Source organism: Apostichopus japonicus, chromosome 7 (assembly GCF_037975245.1).
Source record: "Apostichopus japonicus isolate 1M-3 chromosome 7, ASM3797524v1, whole genome shotgun sequence".
In the NCBI taxonomy this organism is placed as follows: Eukaryota; Metazoa; Echinodermata; class Holothuroidea; order Aspidochirotida; family Stichopodidae; genus Apostichopus; species Apostichopus japonicus.
Window position 1 is genome coordinate 24,905,065 of NC_092567.1, and position 15,310 is coordinate 24,920,374.

The following is a 15,310-nucleotide window of genomic DNA, read 5'->3' on the forward strand; positions in this document are numbered from 1 at the left end:
TCGGTAGAGAACAAAGAATCTCAGAATTGGCAGGATTCCATGTACAGTCATAGTAGTATCGTTTTACTTGAAAAGAGCAGAAACGAGGGTTGACTTTTATACAATGTTATTGCAGTATATCTACATCGTGTAAACTGGAGATGAAAAATTGTTGGGAGAATCTGGGAGGGGTGGGGGGTGGGAGGAATGCTTGACAACTTTGCTAGTATATTATCAAGGGTCTCTGTTAAGTGAAGTTTCGGACAGAAGAAAGTTGTCATTTGTCTTAGGCATTTTAACACAAACAGGGCATACCCACGTTGTATTGTTTGGATCACGTGACCACACATTCTATACTTATTGTGAACATATAGCGTAAGACCGAATTGATATTAATAACGTATTAATTGTTTTTGTATTTGTATCTGAAGTGCGTTTAATGCGCGTCATTCTTCCTTTAAGAAAAAAAGAAGAAGGTTGTTCTTACGTAAATGAGTTTGCTATTCGCGAGTAGTTAGACGGGAGGGGGGGGGGGGGGTCTGGAGGCAGGTCGGGGCCTGGAGAAAGTTGTTTTTACCTGAGACCTTGATCTTTCCTTAAGTGTATATCCTAATATCCCGTATTTCCCCTGGGCCCTCTAATTGACACCGTGTCCTGGACTGTATCCCTCTTACTCGCAATCTCGTCGTGCCTACTTGAGGATACATGACTAGCGTGAAGCAGATAAGAAACCATCTCGAACTGAAACTTTGGAATCTACCCTTCTCAAACGGTAGGGACAAAGAATGAATGTTCACGGACCCTCCCCCCCCCCCCCCATAAATATAAAGTATCATCAATGACCCCAGACCCTCCATGGTTGGAGCCCAAGTCCGAAGTTTGGTCTTGCCCGAGATGGCACTTTCAGGCTTGTTCTGAACACCATAACAGCGTGTACTAGTGAATAAAATGCTGACGGAATCGTTCCGCTTCTGTAGACCCCAAGTTTTTCGTGGACACCCGTGGACCCCTTTGTCCCGACAGATCGACCACTCCGTCTCAATTGTCACGGACATCCTCTCGGTCTCGCGGACTCTCGGTTGGAGAAACATTGCTGATTCACATTACAGTATAGATTTATTCGCTCTCCCCCCCCCCCACTCTCCCCCAACTCCCCCCCCCTCAACTCCCCCTCTCTTTGTTCTTCTGCTCACGTTTCCTTTTCTTTTAAGATAATTAAAAATAGTTTCTCCAAGCATATATTTAATATCTTGAATATTTAATAGCTTGAAATTCACAGATATTTTTCTTTCAGAGAATTAGGTCATAGGTCATTTGAATTTGGCCTATTGTACAACGATATCCAGACCTTATAACTTCCTTCTATTTCCGGTAGGTCACTTGAATGAAGTTCAAACACACACTGATTAAACAATAGAAATCTAGAGAAGATTATCGGTCATCACTATTGCCACCAAATTTGATCAAATACTTGCTACATACTTTACAAAAGTACTTTGAATGGAGGGTTCCCATCTCCGAAATTATTACTGAAGTCATTGCATTGACTGAGTTGGCTTCAATTGCTAGAAAAAAGAAATCGCTCAGTGACGGAAGGGAGAGAGGGTGCCCGGAGTAGGCTACTTCAAGTACCGTTCGTATGGGACAGGGAATCTTGTGGTAAGTGAGTCTACTTGTCATTAGGTATATGAAGAGGTGTGGGAAGGGGTAAGGGAGGGGAAACAGGCCCGGAGTCAACTAGGGAGTCAGGGCAAGTATGTAGTCTCATTTCCTCAATTAACATATACCTACGGAAAATTAGGTGATGGACATTATTCCTCCCGGGACCCAATCAGGCTTTTGACGACACTGTGATTTTAGGAACGAAACACATCGGCCATCTACTAAGATCAAGAAATTAAATTTTATTGGAGTATTGTCAAACAGTTTTCCTACTTTTCCTCTCATGTCGAGCCCGCCCCTCCCATTCCTGCCTCTGCCCTCCTGTATCACTTCCCATCCCAGTCCTGTCATATGATTCTCTCCCATATCCCTCTTCTCCCTATTCCCTTTCTTGCCAGTCCCCGCCCGAGTCCATCCCTTCTTTCTTCAGCCCCTCTCCCCCTTTCCGCTGCCTAAATTCCTTTCCACCCCTCCTCCGGGTACTTCTCGTCTAGCCCGACGCTTCCCCCTCCCTTCCCGTTGCATTCCTGTACTTACTCCTTCTTTCTAAGTGATAACGACTAATCCAATTCACTCCCTCATCCTCTGCTGCTCTTCCTTTCCTCCCCTCCCGCTCCCCTCCCCTCCCCCTCACCCCTCCCTCTTCCTGCCCATTTAATATCTGTATACGTGTCACTTCCCGCTCGTGAGAGAGATCCTGCAGTTAATACAGGACCATCCATTGTAAACACAGCTAGATTAACCTGATGCCTAAGAACATGTTGTAACTCCCAGATGGAATGATATCATTTTCATAAATCGAAACCATTGTAATACACATTTGGCTGGTTGTGTCTGATCCGTTTAAAGATTATAAGGCAAGTCCCTTCATAGAGAGAGACAAACATAAATATATATGATTGTATACTTTGAAAGAAGAGTTTTAGCAACATGCGAAAGTTATTAATATCTCACACTCCATTGCTGTCGAACCACTCCAACAAAAGATGCAAACCAATATAGCTTATGGCTAACTGTCGTGTTTTACTAACGATTCAGTTACCATGGTAACGAAAGAAAAACTGAGGTGTTCTGGAATTTCATTGTCTCTTTCACCACCCGGAGAAGGATTTATATAGTTGTAACTGAAATGAAACGTGATAAAAGTTTAACGGTTAATGAAAAGCGGCATAACTGAATATGACGTACTTGAACTTTAACATAAAAGTTACCTCGCTGTCTACGGGTCCCCTTAAAGCAACTTAGAGTAAGTTGACCAAGATATCGATGGTGTAAGGTAGGGGCCGGAGGTCGTAGGGTGGATGAAAGAATGTTTGATTCTCTAACACAGCCACAATCCACAGCTACCCACGCGCACGCGCACGCACGCGCATAAACATTCCAACTACAACCTAGACCTATAACAACTAATAGAATGTACGAAACCTTTTATTGGTTCTGCCTCAGACATAAGGAAGACAAAGGCATGCATGCATCGAAATTTCGCTGCACCCCAGATGAAATTTTGTCCCTAGAGGCGTCGAGAACTAGATCGGGTCCCTTGTGTCAGCAGGGACTTTGTATTTGCCCTCTTTACTCTTCCTTTACAGGGGCCTATATCGATATAATGAGGATAAAGTATATATACAATTTCATGTAACCCACATATAACCATGGCCCCCTTCATTTATCGGGACCCCTACATAGTTGACTTCGGGCCCGAGACTCATTACTGGGTTTAATGACATTTGTTCGAACCGTATGTACTTAATGATCAGCAATTTACCTAAATTTAAGAATTCGTTACATTGAATTACATGTATTTTTTGAGATCCTCCTGCAAGCAGGAACTCGCGAAGAAGCCATCATTGGCATATCAAAGCCACAAGCTGACCGAAGTCAGTCTCTTAGATTCATATTTTAACGTCCATGATTATGAATTGTCAATTGTCAACAACTCTGTAACTGGACGACATATATTAATCTTGGAGTGACTCGAACTTGGGACCTTACGATTGAAAGGCACCGGCGTTAACCACTGAGCTATAACACTCCATACGGTACATTACATTTCATTCGAACTAGAAAATAAATAAATAACTAAAATGATGTATGTTCACATGCCTACTCAAAGTATATCCTACACACAGACCCGATACCAATTTGTAATGAAGTCAGAGAATTGACATGCGCATATCTAAAGGAAGATAGGCCTAAGTTAGTTTGAGCATCTCTCAACAAAATTTGATACTATCTCTTTGTGACATCATGTAGCCCTAAATAAACAACAGGCCTACTGTACATGCGTGGATCCAGGCACCCCCCCCCCCCCCACTCCGACCCACCCTCTTCTTATCTCAACCTTATACAAAAATGCAAATGAATTTTCGCGCTTTCCATAAAATGTTTGATCCGCCTCTGGTGTATATGCAATATCTCGATTGCGTAGATTTACGAAAAACGTAGCCTACGTGAAACTCGGTTTGCAACAAATCTTCGCGAAACAGGTGCACATACTAACGGATGAACGATTACGAAAAGAATCGTAAAATTCTCAATTATACAATCTCAGGTAATTCCGTAGTGAAGTGTAATGGGGAAGTAGAAGCTTTATTAACATGGGACAAGTGAGTAATTGTTATGGAATACCATTGAAGTTGATTTGATGTTGTCAACCAATAACTGAAAGCAGTGCTACTAATGGGAAAGTGGTGGCGCTACACTACAGGCAGGAAAGGTTGGTAGAGCAATACCGTTGATATCAGTTTATGGTTAACGGTAACAGGGCTATACATTATTTTCAACCAAAGCGATGTATTTAGTTTAATCGTGTTTCGAAAGTAGGAACGGGGAACTGAGTGATGAAGTAAATTCTTCGATAGATTGAAATTAAACTTATTGGTTAGGTTGCACTACGATTTGTCTAATCCGTCCAGTTGGACTGGTAAATGGTTAAGTGGATTTGCACCTCTACGTCAATGACGTGCGCAAAATTGGAGTAGGGAGGGGGCATGGCCTCTCCACCTCCGACCGCCAGTCGGGGAAACGGTTCAGTCGGGGGACTTTTGAAAGAATTGGACCAATACTACGGGTGTGTCCTCCTACCCTCCCTTTTCAGTCGACTACAATAACCAGGCCCTCCTTTAAAAACAATCATGCAAGTTCAGGCTCCTACCAAAATCTGTCAGGGGAAGTTTTGAATCCCCCTCCCTCCCCCTCTCCCATCCCCCACATTTGAAATCCTGTGCTCGCCACTGATCTACGTAAGAATCGGTGTAAATAACGTGGATTGCAATCGTGGTGTGTTAGGGGAAAGGGTGGCGTGGGGGGGGGGGGTTGTGAGGAGGTTAGATGTATTCGTAAGAGCAAAGATTTTAACTTAAATGTCCTCAATTTGATATAAAATAACCCGGTACTTTCCAATATCGAAAGAAGCTGTTTTATCATTGCGTACGGACCAATAAGATTATAGGAGATCACGTGTCTATGCCCACCTGCGGGAGAGAAGAGTACGTGGTGGTAGGAGAGACTAGTCGAACCAGATTGATTACTTATCCCTGTGGAAAGGAGAGTGGTTGTATAGCGTGGTAGTAGGAGTAGGGGTTTATGGTTATGGTTTATCTAATACTATATATGATATTCCTTTAACATATGTAGGTTTAATAAAGTTACCTTTTTATTGAGAGGCTATATAGTCACGTATAGACATCGGTTTATTTTCGCAAGTTTGGAAGGATTGCCTGTAGGCCGTTTCAAAGAATTTTGTAGACAGCTATAGTAGATTAACATTGTGTACATCGGATGAGCTTTGTGGAAAGGTAGGAGATAAAAAAAACCACGACTCCATGATGACGCGACTATGAAACAACCATATCAATTGTATGTTTCTTTCAGATACCACAGATCGAAATGTGTTACTGCAGGGCGGATCTATTGAGGGAGCGGGCCCGGCCTTATTCTGAAATCTTTGTTGCGATCAAAACATTTTGCTCAAAAAGTAGGCACATGGTGAAAACATCTAGGACGCTATAAAGGCACGTTGTCATTTCAAGCTTGTTTACCAAAGTTTTCACAGTATAAATTTCCGTTTCTACCGATATCTGACTCCTCAACCCCTACCGCCCCCCCCCCCTACCCGTCTTACGAGAAATCCTACATCCACGGCATTAGTGAGGACTTCGAGATTAGCCCACGATTTGTTATAATTTAGCAAGTTCAGTATGAGACAAAGAAACAATAATTAATCAAATAAAAGCCATCCAAATTACGATAAGATATTCGAAAGAAACTTTCTTTTGGTTGGAAATTACAAAAACGCAGCGTTTTTACAATTGGTCAAACAAAGGAGCCCCCTCCCAACCCCCCCCCCCCCCAACCCCAAATACATGCGCAACCCGTCCCTAAATTTTATCATCAAATGAACCATATTTTAGGGAATAATTCATGAAACTTCCGTTCAGTGCGCAATATTTCGTCGGACAGTTTTTATTAGTAAAATTAATTATTGGACCAAAATTGAGCGAGCCAAAAGTTCTGACTCTTAAAATTATCCCCAGACTTAAAGTAGTGTTCTCTTTACTAATTAAAATGTCTATAGTGCCACAGATACTCCATATGGTGGAAGTAAAATACTTCTGGAAGATAATTGACCATTATTTGACTTTCTAGCATATTTGTAAGCAATGTTGATGACCTTTAAATTAGGAGAGTTAACGATAATCGAAAAGGTGATCCCAACCAACTAAGAAACCTGCTTTAATATGCTAATTATCCACTAATATATATGTTCCAACAAGGGCCAAGAAAATTTTAAGTGCCATGGAGGAAAAAAAAAACATGTTCTTTCCTGAAATTGCCTAAGTTTTCCTGCACCGTATGTTATTATGCTTACATAGTGCAGGAAAACTTTTATGTCTGGGAATGGCTTGGATTGGAGAATGGAACCCGCTCGGGAAAGGTACTTGGAGATAGCATACGCCTATTAAAAGCCCCATTGACTTACACACTAAATCCCAAAAGTAATGTGGTCTCTTAATTCTAGATAGAAGTTCTCACTAGCTAAACGCTACCCATCACTGGATAGCTGACAAGTTGGCATTTCATAGCAACATCAATTTTCCGTATCATGACCATGTAGATTTGTTTTGCTATCAGAGCCTGAAGTTTTCGTCACTTGTAAGTTGTAAACAAACTTCTTTACTCAGTGTAGTAAACAATTTTCATACGCTGCTCCTGGGAGGCCTGGAGAGGGTCACAAATTGCATCATTTGACCCAATTTTTGCACCACGTGTACTTCCATTCATGCTCTCCAACATTCAAGCCACACAAAAACCGATCCTGATTGAGATATCAATATAACATGTTCTCCTACTGCTGTTCGGCACTTTTCCTGAGATAGGAGAACAGTCGGGCGGATTGATATATACTCTAACAGGAGTATGCCACTTTGATAAACGTTTAGCAAATCTAGCATATTTAGGTTGGAAGGGGGGGGGGGGTGTCTGCATGACGACATGTTATACTTGATCTAATCTCTAAAATGTAAGTCAAGGTCCCGCTCAGTTTATTCCAGTGGTTTAAACGAATGACTTCTCTTTAATCAGATGGTGAAATAATCTTAAATAACCTTAAAATATCTTTACATAAATCAGGAGGCAAAAAAAATGTCCTTGACCACAGAAAACCAAACATCGTGGGAAATGGGAGGGAAAGTTAAAACGCTTCTTTATTCCTCTCCCTTTGTGCAACGTTTAAAAAGAGGTTGAATGGGTGCTAATTGGTTATGGCGGTAAATAATGTATCAAATGACGTAACCTTTGACCTCAACAGAGAATGTAGGTGAACACATGAACCCCCAAGTGCATTCGATGTATAGATGCGTATTGAATAAAATATATCATGGGTTAAATTTGTTTAACCTACCCCCAAGCAAATATTATATCTCTATATGTAAATGGATAAACAAAAAAAGAAAGAAAAAACTTTTTTAAATTTCCTTTAAGAAAATGGTGTGATCTTTTTTTTATTTTCTTAAAGAAAATCTACTTGTGGGACGATTAAGGAAATCGTCTGAAAATAAAATTAATTGAAAATAGTCAGTCAACTGCGCATGAGTGACGACTTCAGCCTTATATACGGCATTAGTTTGACTGTTTGATGCAATCATAAAGGTGCAAGGAGGCCAAGGGAAAGTTTGAGGAGAAAGGGAGGGGGAGGGGTGCAAACTGCAACGATAGGATCATACTAAATGAGAGCGGTGGATTGACCTTTAGTCCTAGATTTCTCTAACAATTCGTTAACATGAATCAGTGGTGCCTAAAATATGCTGGAAAGACGAAAAAGGTCACAATACCGAGCTCAAAGTCGTAGTGACACATACGCCTATATTTCTCAGTCAGTGCCGCCATCTTGAATAATTATTTGTCTTTAATTGACACTTCTTAAAGGCATCCACACTTCCCTCACTCTCTCAGACCTATAATGAGTTCGTTCTGCTGCTCGTATTCCAGTATATTGTACTCATATATATTATGTATTATATATTATATATAAATATATATATTGTATATTTGTACATTGTTCTCACCTTTATGCGTGTACTTGTACTCGGGGTATTATTGTATATCTAGTATACACATAGCTACTAGTACAACATTAAGACGTAGTACTCTCGCTAAGAGCCTTGAACTACGCCGTATACTCAAACCAAAGGAAACTCTCCGAGCACTCGGCCTCAACCGTTCGATAATAATGTTATGTTATGTATACTCTATTTTTTGTTGTACAATATGTCTGCTTCAGTGTGATAAGAATTGCTATGTGTTCCGGAAAATGATCAAATAGCCGCCAGTGGTCTGCTTCCTCCCCCATCCCCCCCGGGCCCCACCCCAAGAATAATACTATATTTCATGAAATTGAGAGCAATTATAACATCCTACAAGTTTATGAAACAGAGAAGGAAAATATCCCGAAATCATTATTTTCTGACATTCATATGATAGCTGCAGTTTGGATACAGTGACCAATAATTGACTTTCTAGCTTATTTTGAGCCAATACCGGATAAGTAAGTATAAGGAATAATGTTGATTGTCAGTGGAAAATGCCCCCCCCCCCCCAAGGATCCCAAATCTGGAAACTTTGCATCTTGTAAATTCCTGAACACTCTAAAAATTGAATGATATTTTTAGTATCATAAATCAATAAGATTTCACAGTGTTACAATGATGTACATTCCACATAATACTCAATGTTAATCCCATCGAGAGCTTTCAAAAGTCCTCCAATTTCACATATAATCATGCAAGCCTCAGTGCGCAGACTATTGAAGACTTATTTATACTCTCTCGATTACGGCATGTATAATCATGGAGCTATAATCTGTTTATAGCTCCATGGTATAATAAGCCAATTTCACGTCTTGACTGCGACAATAAATCAATGACCTTCGTAGACTTCTGATTCAATGACCTTCGCATATAGAAATCCTACGATAAGCGCAACGCTTCTGTTCAGTGGCGCCAGGTTCAACCTAACATCATCTAACTTAAAGCAACTGCAATCCTATAAAGCGAGTTAATAACTCCGACAAGCCTAACCGACACAAATAAAGTTGGTAGACAGCATTTCAGTTCGTTGCCAACACCTGGACTTAAATAGAGTTTATTATATAGTATAATTCTAGGACACACGAGTCGATGCAGCTGCATGTATTAATATTGTTCTCGAAATGAAGTGCATCTTAACGTTTTCAATCGCTTACCTTATCGGAATTCGAAGATATACATTAAATAACTTTTACCCTTTCCCCCTCTAACCTTTCAAGGCGGGGGGAGGGGGGGGGGGCGGTTAAACATTTCTTGTGAATGAAATTCAACCGGATGGACAATGAATGATAATCAGTCATTATTAAGCGACACTTTACACCCCCATGGTTAACAACGCACAACCCTGCAGGCCATATCAAACATTTGTATTATCTACCCACATTTTCGAGTTATATATATATTTGCAGTAAAACTTTGCCCCAGGATATAGTTTGAATTAATATACCTCTGACAAAGGCTGATGAATTAGGCGTCTATTATATTCTTCATCACCTACGCTATACAGTTTCGCTTGTTACTGCGTTTATTGTATAACCAATTACAGAATTATAAAAGCCCTCTAGTTAGGATAGACCACAAAGGACCGTATATTCATCATAGCATAGTCATATTGAATGGTATTATACACACAAAAGATTACCATTATGTCGTCCGCGTTCCCCTTTATGATTTATTATTTAACTTTCAATATTTGGATCATCAATACTACCCAGTGTTTTTTAAAAAAAAAAAATTATAGTGACTTTTGAAGACTGTTAAAGACTGTTTATTAAAGAGATAAAGATATTTCAAGAGTATTTTTAAAATATGAATGCAACGATAATACCGCTAAAAGATTATGGTTTTGGAGATTTGTATTAAGTGTATTCAATCATCGATGACGACTGCTCACGGTTTATTTACACATTTTAAATCTAAAAATTTGTCACTTTCATTTTCTTTTTTCAAAAAGAGTTGTTGACTTGTCCAGGTGAAATGAAGTTAGACGGGGACACCACCAAGTCCAAAGATAGGTTCAGACGACTTTGAATGACCGGAGACACAAAAATAACCGGAAGTAATTCATCATTTGAATTAACTGTGACGTCACAAAACCAACAGCCATATATAGTAATTATCATTGCTTTAGTCCAGTATTCTACATACACCATCTGGTTATAATCTGGTTTTTATCACAAGCCTAAAGGTTGTATTGTTAGTTATAACGGAAATGATGATCGAGATTAAACATAACTACATGAGCACCCGCTGAGGAATGGGGAGGGGGAGGGGGGAGGGGATAAGGGAGCACGTGCCCATGAAAAAAAGCAGAAATAACCAAAAGCTATGCTCTTTCTCTCTCTAATAACAAAAATACTGGAGAAAGAACCCAGACTGTCGACACTCGACATGGAGATGGTTAAACGGTTCAAGTTTGACCGTTAACCGGTTAATTTTGTTATTATTGTGAATAGGTTAATTTTCTGGACGGTTAACCCGGTCATCGACAAACGAGAGCTGCTACCCCTTCCCGACTACCCTTAGATTGTATTTGTCTGTGGACGTTCACGCTTAATAATCATGTCGCCCAGTTTTGTCTTTGTATAAAGGGACTATCCACGAGACATTAAATTCAGCATCTTTTGTGGCCCTAATACAGGATACTATAGGTCAGGGTTGTCCAACCTACGGCCCGCGGGTCACAGTGCGGCCCGCCGCAAGGTCCCGTCCGGCCCGCCAACCTCATTAATTTTAATGTACTTTTACCCAGGAATTCTTTTTTGATAAATTTCAGAGATCATTATATCTCAATATGAAGATTGTTTTGATACAGATCAGAAGGCTTGTGAAGTGTCATTTCCTGCAATCTGGGGGTCTTTTGGGCGATTTTTTTTCTTGCACGCCACGCGCCAACCTACGGTGGCGCTCCGCTTGTATAGTAACTTCATTTCCCATACAGACCCCTAGCGGGGCCACTGAAATTTGCCGCTCTGGCACGAAACCCTGGATATGCCACAGGAGCTTGTAGGCTCATGCGGCCCCTCCTTTATCATAATCATTCGAGGTGGCCCTCCTCATCAAAAGGTTGGACAACCCTGCTATAGGTAATTTATTTTGTTTTCTTTAGGCCAACATATATCTGGCCTTTACAGAATATTTTCGAAAAATTCAATTGCGTAAAATAAAGAAAGAAAAAAAGACTAAAACTAGGACAAAATGACATGAAACTGCGGATGTCCAGACTTTCAACTATTTCTTATTACTTCCCATTCCGGCAAATAGAAACACTTCATTATTCATGAGATTCAGAAGAACAAACATATAGCCTATTTATAAACCTATCAGTAAAGATGGTATTCTTCCCCTGTCGTCACATGGTGTTTAGTACTTATATGTTACGCATATATAGTGTGCGGAGTATAAGCGTTCCCTTACATCATTTTCACACATCAGGCTTTTTCTTTTTTAGTTTCTCACAAAGTTCAAATGAAAACTTATAGAAAATTGCCGAAAGGGGAAAGCATTTGAAGTAAATATACCAAAATTGACTAGAACGAAATATTGTGCTACAAAAATAACAATGTATGTTTGTCGTTTTCCGTCTTTTTTTTCATCATGTTCATTTGATATGTCTGTCAGCGACAAGATGGCGTCCATACCGTTTGATTTTTTTTTTAAAAGAGGTGCTATAGATAACTTGCTCATGTAGACCATTGCTTTAAAACAGCTTCGGGGAGAAATGCTTGTGATCTTCCAAATTGTGAATATAAAGAGGACAGAAACATGTTTGTTTATCGCAGGCTATGAAATGTACCGACATCCGGTGGCGGGAGGGGGGGGGGGATTATGGGGAGACGGGTCCATCCACTCATTGATTTCCACGTGGGCGGGGTGCTGCCGAAATTTTTACACCTGAGAACATTGATCTGACTCCAACCTTTCCCCTCCTCTTTCCCTCTAATCTCTTAAATGAAAGCTACTCTCTACAACTGTTGGCAGATATGGTTTCCAATCCCGCCATAGTTACCCCATTGCAGCACCCACCTCTGTCTGTAAGACAAGGTCTCCTGTATGACTGTATGCCGTGTACCCATTCGATTCCAAAGTCTTCCTGTTCCCTGATTTGTATAATGCCACTAAAGATAGGTGAAACAACCATCTCGAACTTAAGGAGGATTCACGCAGGCAGTCAATCCCCCACTACCCCCCCCCACACCCCTCCCCCTAACAACATACGTACACACACTCATCGTAGCATCACCAGTGTCTGCAAGGAAAGTAGGGCAATGTGTCTTTGTGCGTATACAGAAGTCGAACCGTGACAAAAAAAAGGGGGGGGGGGGGGAAAGAAGAAAAAGGGCATCTTCAACTACAAGGATTATAAACATTATAATTTAATAGTTATATGATAATATCTTTACATGAGCATATAATTGGTAACAGATTCTAGCTTGTCCCAGGAGAATCGAAAAAGAAAATCGTCTTTCGAGATGAAGATCAAATCCGATGGACTGTTGATGGAGAAGAACATCTCGGGGTAAATACCTCTCAGTCATTGCTACTTATTGCCGTCACAACAAGCCATTTTATAAACTTAAAAACTACAAAAGTAGTACGCATGCGCAGATATATCGATTCTTTATCCATCCACCCAATTTTTCTCAGGAAAAGTGCCGAAAAACAGCAACAGAAAGACATTTAAGATTTTCGAAAATTTGTCAACATGATTTAACTTTGGTGGTTTTGAATGTTAAAGTGCACAATTGGATGTACATGTGGTGCAAAGATTGGATAATTTGATGAACTTTAAGACACCTTAGGCCTTAAAAGAGTAGTGTAGGAAACTTGTTCCTGCGAAGTAAAGAGGCTTGTTTACAAGTGACGAAAACTTTGGGCTCTCGTTACTAACAAATCAAACTGGTCATGACATGGAAACTTGGCGGTGACATGAATCGTCAACGTTTCAGCTATCTGGGGCGGGTCGTGAAGATTTTAGAAAGGAAGGGCGTCCCTCGGGTCGCATGTAGGGGGGCCTGAGTGAACTCACGTAGAAAGACAATTGAAATTTTATACGTCAAATGAGGAATATTTCGACTATAAATTTGGTCTAAACGGAAGACTTTGGTTATATGTAACCCCAGAATACGCGCCTGTAAAGTATCCAGTGGTTGGTATATTTTATAAACTAGTTACAACATCTACAAAGGCCACATTACCGTCACGGTGCGTCAGTCTATTGCGTGTCTGTATGGAGTACGGTATGTATACTACAGTAAAAGTATACCAAGTTAGTTATGTTTTTTGGCCCTCACTACGTACGTCTTTGACTTTTGTGAGAGATCTTGCCATAAGATCTCCTCATAGAGAATCAATAACGAGTCAAAATATTCTTCAAATGCCTAATCAAATAATCTACTTTCCGTTCCGGTAGTTCTTCAATTCGTTCGGGAAAGCAACACCATCGGGTTTTTCATGGGAAGCCAAAAAATCGTCTCTGTGGGAAACAATTTAGTCCCTGGAAGTAACAGGAAATACTATACGGATAGACTACAATCTTAGTCATGACAACATTCTTCCAAATTCTTTTAGTTGCGAAAGGTTACCAAAAGTTTGATCAAAACTTTCATTTCTTAGAAAGTCTAATAAATCATTTACAATCTTTTCAGATAGTTTGGGACTCAAAGACGTTATCCAAACTTTAAAGGATGATCCCATGCAGAAAATTTAACTTCTGATACATAGGCGTACGAGGCGGGGGGGGGCAGGGGGGGCAGACTGCCCCCCAAATTTCCAGAGGACAAGAAATTCGGACAAAAGTCCTGAAAAATTCGGGCAGCCTAAGAGGCGGAAAATATATATATATATATATATATATATATATATATATATATATATATATATATATATATATATCTTTTTTTTCTCCTCTTAGGCTGCCCGAATTTTTCAGGACTTTTGCCCGAATTTCTTGTCCTCTGGATATATATATATAAATATGCAGTAGCTTGCCCGAATCTTTTTCAAATTTTTGCCCGACAATTCCATGATTTTCTTTATTTAGCATCATGATGACCGAATATTTCCGAGTAACACCACCGTAAGCGCAGTTCATCTGGGCTACCATGCTTTTTGAAATCAATTTTTTTTTTTAAACTAGTCAATTGTATACCTGGACCATGGGCGGCGGAACCGGGGGCACAGGGGGCACGTGCCCCCCACTTTTCCTCAGGTTAAAATTGTGCCTTTTTTCTACATAAAAATTGAGGTGCCTCAAGTTAGCAAGAGGCCAGGGAACCAGAATGAACACTCGGGAAGGGCCGTTTCCGGCCATCTGAGGGCTTTGTAAATCCAAAAATATTCTAGTACGCTCCACGCCAACCGATGGTGGCGCTCCGCTCAGATAGTCGTGCATACAACTTTGCAAATCCTGGCTAAGCCCGTGACTTTTAATGAATTTCTGTGGGTCAAACTCAAAGCTATTTCGAATGGAAAAGATTTGTTTAGATATTAACAAAAAAAACTCTAATTCGGAAGATTCCTACATTAGCAACTAGCATGATTTCACCTCATTTTGTCTCAAAAGAAAACTTGTTCATTGTTTCCCAATTTGTGCATTGGATATTGCAGTGCTAGTATGCATATTTTCCTTTGGGGGGGGGGGGGGCGTTGATGGAGTGATGTGTTTACACAAATAAGATAATACAATAAGAGTTATAAGGGGTACTAAATATAAGGCTGCATCAGTCCAATCGAATATCTGCAAAGTGCCCTTTGATGTCGGTGCCCCCCCCCCCCCCCAAGATTAAAAGTGCTTCCGCCGCCCTTGACCTGGACATCCCCAACATGAGTGTATATAAGAAACGTATTCTTGTTCATGGACGGTGGGGGGGGGGGATGCCTACAAGCCTAGAAGTACAGGTTTATCATATTCTTTGTTATATTTTATACTTTTTTGTGAGACAAATTGCAGTCTCACCCGACACAGCGACATTATCCCGCCTACGTGTCGTTGAACAATGTATGTTTTTCTGGAGGTAGCTGAGTACTGTGTTAAAATAATAAATAAGGTAACTAAATAGGAGCTTAAAAAATATACTGTCCCA